Raw genomic sequence first — 8,605 nt, forward strand, 5'->3', positions numbered from 1 at the left:
TCTCTCTCTCTCTGTCTCTGTCTCTGTCTCTGTCTCTGTCTCTGTCTCTGTCTCTGTCCGCCTCCACTCCAACTAGCAAGCTTCATCCTCTTCCACCTGACTCTGGCTTCCAGAGTAGTGGCAGCTAGCTCCTTTTATAGGACACCCGGAAGAGCTCCAGGTGTCCAATGACCTTCTTCCAGCAGCACTTTTGGGTGTGGTGGAAGTGCTGCCAAACAGGGCTCAGCAGTTCCTCCACTGCCTTCTGGTGGCACCCACGGAACCTTGCATGGCTGCTCCAAACTTCAGTTCCCAAGAAGCCCTGTGGGAGTCCAAGGCACCGCTGCAACCCAGGAGGCCTGCCACCTAGCACTCCAGGGAAGGTATTTACCTTAATAAGTTTTATCCCCCGGTCTTGCCACTGTTGAGGTATCCCGGAAGGGTAAGGGACCTGGCCATCCGCCACAACAGATGAGTTGCGATGACACAATATGTTACATGACCTTAATAACACATGACTTGCCACCAGCACAACACTAGTAAACCATGCAAGGATCTACAAAAATGGCATCAGCTATATCAAAGTCAAACAACAAAATAATATCACCAGAATAAAAGTGAAAATTATAAACAACCACAAAAGCTAGTTTAGTCATTTCAGAACTCAATTGAACTGACAATCAAGATATCAAAACCCAGATTCATCACAGTTCTGCAGAATAACAGCTTCAATGGTAGTTATCTTTCCCTTTGTAAAGGTGCCGGAACTGACATGGCAATCGTCTCAGGTGATAGAGAATCTCCTGGAGGCAGCACTGATACAATCACTCAAGAGTTTTAGGGTCAGTAGCACAAATGTTCTTCTAGACTGTCAGTCTTGGTTTCATCTTGAAGTTACGGCTCTCAAAAACCCAAATGGCATTGTTTCCTGAAAATAATGCAGTCTGTGTAGTTTTGAACAAAGATGACTACAAAAGAACAACTTTATACCATCAGCTATATAAAAGGTGTGGAGTACCAGTGTCTGCATTGTTGTATCTCCCAAGGCTCCTGTTTTCCAGCCATATCCCAAAGGTGCACTTCTTAGCATGCATCTAAATTAGGCTGATGAGAATGAGTATGGGTGTGCACGTTCATGACCCAGAATTTGAATAATGTCAATTTAATTATGGATGGATGGATGGATGGATATTTGTTTTCCTGTATTGGACTGACTCCCTTTTCAGGACTTGTTCATGCTTTATACCCAGTGCTTCTGGGATAGGTTCTGGCTTTCCACTTCTACAGAGGTTTCCACAGGTTTGACTGCAGATTGATGTAGGACTATCTCTTTAAATAATAAGCATGTGAGTAGACAGGGAAAACAAAAACTTGAATTCAGGATGAAGAATGAAGAAGGGCTTGTTTAAGCAGAAGGTAAAGGAGGCAAATAGCCTTCTCATTCTAGACAATAATTTGTGATCTTAGAAGAATTGATTGGATGAGATACTGAGGCAATCCAGCTGTGAACACTTCAAATAAAATACAGCTCTTTATTGTTTTTTTTGGGAAAGCACAGGCCAGTTACTGCAATTCTACAACTCATATCCCTGGTAATGTGACATGGAAGCCATTAGAATCCAACAAGAAATTAGAATACAGAAAGACACCACAAAATCAACTGAAGGGTCAGCGAGAAGGTGCTATCTGGTGTCTGAAACAATACTATGAGGGATGCAGGCCCAAGACAGATTACTTCTCTAGGGAACATTAAAGTATTTTAGGCAGATACAGTACATGAGGCAGATTATTAGTCTCAAGCACTTGTAAAAGTGCATAACCCTACAACTGGGATATGACTTATAGGTCAGTATTGGCTTTTATTAAGAATTATTGCACTTTAGATCATTTCTTTCCGTAGGTTCTGTGTGGCTCTAATTTCCCACATTGCATGCTTTGCTTTTACTAAAGCCTTGACTTGTGTTCAAGGCTCTTTGTTTACAGATCTGTTTTGATTGTCTATAAAGCTCTGACCAACCATCACAAGCAATGCAATCTATGTAACACATTAGCATTTCACTGATTCATTCAGATTATCTTTTCAAAATGTCTGCTTTATAAAAGCTGCCCTGAAATTAATTGGAGCATTCTTGTAACAGTGAATGCACACAATTATCATATATTAACTGTGGGTTCATTTACAAGAAGGAAAACAACTACACCTCATTGAATAATGTGTTCATCTTCAGGAAGGAACCAACTTCTGATTAAGAAAATGGTTGAAAAGAAAAGTTGCAGCTGGCCAATGTGCCTCTTGTCTGGAGGTATGTGGGAAAAATGATCACTGGTGGGAAGGATCACCACAAGCTGAAGAGCAAATGGCAAAGTATGAATGTGGCAGAAAATCACTTGCCACCTGCACACAATGAGAAATTTTAAGGTTTATCTACTCATTAATGCAAAAGTCCTGATTCTCTAAACACTCAACAATGTAACTGTAGCTCTATATAGAGTATATATAGCATGTAGATATCACCAAAAGGTGAAGCTGTTGTCCAGCCAAATATTAAAATTGGCAAGACACATACATGATCTAAGTCACATTCACTGTAGGATTATTGTTGCCGTCAGATGTGGAGGTTCCAGAATCTTAGAAACAGCTGAGTTTACAGAGAATGTCAGTGTAAAGAAAAATCACCCAGTGAGACAAAGACACATTGATATAAGAAATTTGGAGGAGACTCATTCAAGTTAAAAGAAAGCACACACTTAAAAGCAACAGTGGTGTTCAGAATCTGCATATTGTCTCTTACCTTGAACCAGGATAATGACAACAGCAGGAGTCCACACTCAGTTCCAGTCCTACCAGCTAAGAACCAGAAGATGAGACTGCATTGGGCAACTGAATATTTGAAAAATCTGGTCTGATGAATCTCGATTTCTGGTGTGAAATACAGATGGTATTTAAGATTAAGAGTAAACAATATGAAATCATGGATTCATCCAGCCTTGTGTGTACGGTAGAGGCTGGTGGTGGTAGAGTTATTGTGTGGGAAATGTCTTCCTGGCACACATTAAGTCTTTTAATACCAGCTGAGCATTATTTGAATGCTAGAGAATACCAATGAAATGTTGCTGACCAAGTGCATCTCTTTTCAAACCAATATTTCCAAAAGGATCAACCTCAAGCTTGTTCCACATGCATAAAAGTTTACTGTGATGGCCCACAAAGTCCAAAGATCTTGTTGAATCAGAACATCTTTGGGATGAGGTGGAATGGTAGGTTTACAGCAAAAATTTAAGGCTGAAAAATCTTCTAGAATGACATGATGCTTTTGAGTCTGAATGTATCGAAAATCCATTAGAAATTTTTTCATTAACTCTGTTGAATCTCTGTCATGAAGAATTCAGGTTGGTTTGGAGTCAAAAGGGTCTCCTATGAGATATCCACTGAGTATATTTAGTAAAACAAACTAACCTGCTTAATTACATTTCGGGGTGCAGGGCTGAAACTCATCCTGGTAGCACTGAGTTCAAAGCAGGGACCAACAATGGATGTTGTGCCAGTGCATCACAGAGTCCATTTGGCACTTAACCGTATATACTCGCAGATAAGTTCTCCAGCAGATAAGTCTGGACTTGATTTTACCGTATATTTTCTGGTATTTTATAATGTTGGTTATATAAGTCGATTACTCAAAACTCACACTATTGGTCCAAGAGATTATGATATGCTAAAGCCCACCTGAGAGAGTAAGAGCACACTGCCTTTTTTTTCTATGTATTGTGCCCACGAGACCACACGGTAATACCCTAACTATTCCGAAGCAACGTTTGCACTGATTTGTGTTTTTTGTATCTCACACCCTCATATACCTTTATCAAAAGAGCATCCCTTATCTACGATGGAGCATTCAATCAGAAGAAAATATGAAGCTGGTTTTAAATTAAAAGTCGTTGAAGTAGCGAAAGAAATTGGTAACTGCACTGCTGGAACAAAATTTACTGTCTGAGAAACTGGTGCGAGATTGGAGGAGGCAAGAAGATGTAAAAAAAAAAAAATGTAAGTGCTGCATTTCTGAACGGACTTATAAATTGGGGTCTGGTTTTATGATTGATTTTTCGGGTTTCAAGACATAACTTTTACTTGAGTATATATGGTACTTTTGTGGACCAAAAGGTGGCACACCACCACCCAAGCCCAACACAGACAGACATGGGACACAAGTTCAGGGCACACGTTTTTATTTTTTTCTTCTTCTCCCTGTGGGAAATGCCTAACCCTGTTTGCCACGTGAACAACACATTCACAAGTACAGCACAAAACACACTCCTCTTCTCTGTCTGCCTCCACTCCTCCTGGCAAGCTTTGTTCACTTCCACCCGACTCTGACTCACGAAGTAGTGGATGCTGGCTCCTCTTATATGGCACCCGGAAGGGCTCCAGGTGCTCATTGACCCACTTTCAGCAGCACTTTTGATTGTGGGAGAAGAGTTGCAAATGAGGGCCCAGCAGCAGCTGCAACACCCCATGTTGGTGCCCATGGATCCCAATAGGGCTGTATCCAACTCCAACTCCCATGGAGCCCTGCAGGAGTCCGAGTCACCACTGCAACGCAGGGGGGCTGCCACCTAGTGATCCGGGGGAGGTAATGCTTTGGATGCGCTCCCTCCCCCAGTTTTTCCAGTGTGGAGGCATCCCAGCTGCGCAACAGCCCTAGCCATACGTCTCATTTTCTTAAATGTATTACTTATTGCTGACCTTACTATTAGGTTGTTAGTGGAACGCCGGTACACAACATACAGTATAAGAAGTGACTAAACTAGTGGAAAAATGTGTTTTTTTTAAACAGAGGAGTCAGTGATGATCAGTTTAGTAGTTTCACAAGATTGCTTCACAGGCTACAAAACTTAAACCATTAAAGTAACAATGTGGCAGACAAGGAAATTAAATTACATTACTTCCAGCTACTGCAATCATTCCTGAATTGCCTGTGATCTAAATATAATTAAATTTTCTCCTCAACCTTATTTACAAATTAAATGATGAACAAGAAAATTAATGTATCATACAGCACTGCAGGGTGATTGCATGTCATAAAAAGATGAAGTATTTGGCACTTATCATGATTATCTGTTTCATCAGACACTGAAACTAGAGCTAGAGAATTAGTGTGAAGTTCTAAAGTATATAAGTATATTACTTAACATAACATGACATGAAGCACTCAAGCCCACTTAATCCAATTCAGGGTCATTGAACCTTTAGATTATCTCGGCATCATTGGAGGCAAGGCAAGAACTGACCCAAAGTGGAGTTGCTACTGATGTATGTTGTGCTTCAGAATATTTTTTACTTGGAAAGGAATATTCTTATCATACAACACAAATTTAATGAAAGAGACAAATTAGATCTTAATGTTGTTGCATTTGCAGGTAATACTATATTCTGAAAGAAGCAAACAGCAAGAGCCCTCTAGTATAATAGCCCTCTACAGCCCTGCCAGTATAATATTGCCCAAGTAGTGCTTCAGAGGGTATAGTAACACAGTCTGTTCCAACTCTGCTTTAAGACAGATAGAGGGTTTTTAAGTAATCAACAGAAGTTGGGCCACCTGTGCAAATTGTTTGCTTCAACTTGCAAGGCTTAATTTACTTTAATTGCTGCAATTTACATTAGGAATAAAACATTCAAATACACACTTGGCACCTTGAAGGCTTTTGTGTCAATTCCTTTTCTAAGTTCATCATCTTTAAGGTAGTACACACATTGTTTTTACCTTTATTAAGGAGATCCACTTAATGTTGTTGCCTTTCCAGGTAATACTATATTCTGAAAGAAGCAAACATCAAATCCCTCTTATTCATGTTCACATGAATTACCAAGATCTCCAAAGTTACCTTTTTAAAAGATTACCTTTTAGCAGTCAAACCATTCGATGTCTTGAGGACACTCATAGATGATGTAAGCTGTCAGTATGCCATGTTGTTAAAAGTAACGACAATACAGCATATTAGACAAAAGTAACTTGTGTGACTGGGTCTGGATGTGGCTAACTTATTGAGTACTAAATTTCTCTTTGCAGTATCCCAAAGATGTGTGAGTTTAATTGGATAGTGAATGTAAACTGGCCTAGTGTGAGCATGTTTATCAGCATGCCCTGCTTGCATGTGGTTTTGTGTTAAACCTAAAGTTACTAAATAGGCTTTGCCTCCGCATAACAATGAATTATACAGGGTGAGTGTAGAAGAAAAAAATTTGAAACAGACACCCCCCACTGGAAAGCACCGATTTAAGCAACAAAACACAGGCAGGAGAAAGCATCAATCATTATTCTTTATCTAAGTCTTGCAAGAGGCAAAAACTTTTCATGTTAGTGTTTTTGCAAAGAAAAAAGCATCCTCTACGCTATATTTATACAATCCATTGATTAGGTCACTACTCAAAAAAGGAATTCATTACATAATCAGAAAACTTTTAACATGATTGGTTATACCTAGTTGCTAACGGGACATGACAAAGTTGATACCTTAAATGACCACAATTTGATTGCTAGTCCTGTTAGCATAGGATGTATGTGACATTTTAAATGTATCACTTTTATTCTTATTTTAGGAGACGTGTGAGTTCCTTCCAGATGTATCGTGTTTTTTTTAAAAGAAAAAGGAAGCAGATCAAATTTTTTTATGATTCAGCTGGGTTCAAAACAGGAAATAGTACAATAGAATAATGGTTATGCTATTAATATAACATTTTCTCTTAAGGGGTTATATAAAACTAGGGGGTTCACCCCCTGCTCGCTTCACTCACCAACAGCCTGCACTATGTGCCAGCCACTTTGTGTCTCTGCTGCTCGCATTGCTGAACATGCCCCAAGGAGACACAGTCGCTTCTCCAAAACCCCCTCTTATACGGTGATACAATGGGAAACAAATACACCTCCTCTTTGCTCGATCAGCTGCTGGTTTGCTGCTGCAGTGCCGAGAGATCTTCATCTCACACGGCACTTCGAACATTTAAAAGCCTGAACAGCAGCTCTCCTACTCTTTGTCTTTTATTTCCGGCCCGGGCGTGGTTAAATCTCTTGGCACAAAGTCTCGTCTCACAGGATGTGAGTTCTTGATATTTTTTAGTTTATAAATTAAAAACGGAATAAGGATTTGAAAATCTAACAACATCACATTAGAGTTTGATAAATTCTGAAAAGAATGATACCAAACATATACATGTAGGTTTTAAAATAAGCCCGATTTAAAGTGTGATAAAAAAGTGACATAAAAAGTCTCATAAAATTGTTGCATAAAAATCGTTGCACTTTTAGGCTTAGGATTTTATATATATATATATATAGAGAGAGAGAGTAGATAACAAGAAATACATTTATCATAGTGAATAATAAAATAACAGCATCAGCTTTTAAGCATAAGCTTAGAAGGATATGAGACTCAGACACATGCTAGGTGTACATTGCACCAGGATTCAAATTCAACTCTTACATGAGCCAAAAAGAAGTACCACATTTCAAATGTTTATTCTACAAACTTGCTACAAAATAAAAAAATTTCATTACAACACAAGAAAGGGTATACAAAATAGATTTTTTTCATTATGTTTTAAAAATGATGTATTCAAGGTGGTGGCCATCATTAGTGATACACTCTTCGTCCATTTTGTGGTGAATAGCGTCTTTGAGGGCTTCAAAGTTTTGAGGTCAGTATGTGTATATCTTCGACTTGAGATAGGCGAATGTGAAGGCCTCCCGACATTGCCACACAGGAAGATCAGCTTCCCTGGAAACAAAACTTGCATGGATCTCCGTGCTATATGAGCTGTTGCTCCATTTTGTTGAAACCAGGCATCCACCACATCCATTTCTTCCAGTTGGGGTCACACAAAGTTCTCTAGCATTTCAATGTAACATTCTGAAGTGACGGAGACCATTGCTCCCCCCTCCTCAAAAAAGTAGGGGCCTACAATGCCAAATTCTGCAACGGCTTACCAAACTAACATGCTCACTGTGCAGGAATCTCTGGTGAAGTTCACGAGAGTTGGTTTCAGCCCAATAGCAAAAATTTTGCTTATTTACACAACCATTCAAATGGAAATGTGCCTCGTCGCTGCACATGACGATGACATCTCGATGAATGGTTTAATAAAAATAATAATAATAATTCATTACATTTATAAAGCGCTTTTCTCAGTACTCAAAGCGCTATCCACACAGGGAGGAACCGGGAAGTGAACCCACAATCTTCCACAGTCTCCTTACTGCAAAGCAGCAGCACTACCACTGCGGGTTTGCAGAATGTTCACGCAGAACTCTCTACAGCTCTCTCAGTGAGTTCCTGCACTACCCTCATTTTGTATGGATGGGAAGTATGGTCCTTATGCAAAATCCTCCTGAAAGATGTGCTGGAAATGCCTAAGGTAGAATCATGTTTGTGCACTGAACATCTAGATGACTACAAAATTGATGTTTTCAGGCATGCCTGGAGATTTTCTGTCTAAATTTAACCACTGTAGCATGCAGCTGGGGCTCTTGCCTGGCCGGGACGAGGACCGGGGGAGGTAACTAGATACTAGATGGCAACCCCCCTGGGTTGCAGTGGTGCCTCGGACTCCCGCAGGGCTTCATGGGAGTTGGAG

The sequence above is a fragment of the Erpetoichthys calabaricus genome, chromosome 3 (assembly GCF_900747795.2).
Source record: "Erpetoichthys calabaricus chromosome 3, fErpCal1.3, whole genome shotgun sequence".
NCBI classification, from domain to species: Eukaryota; Metazoa; Chordata; class Cladistia; order Polypteriformes; family Polypteridae; genus Erpetoichthys; species Erpetoichthys calabaricus.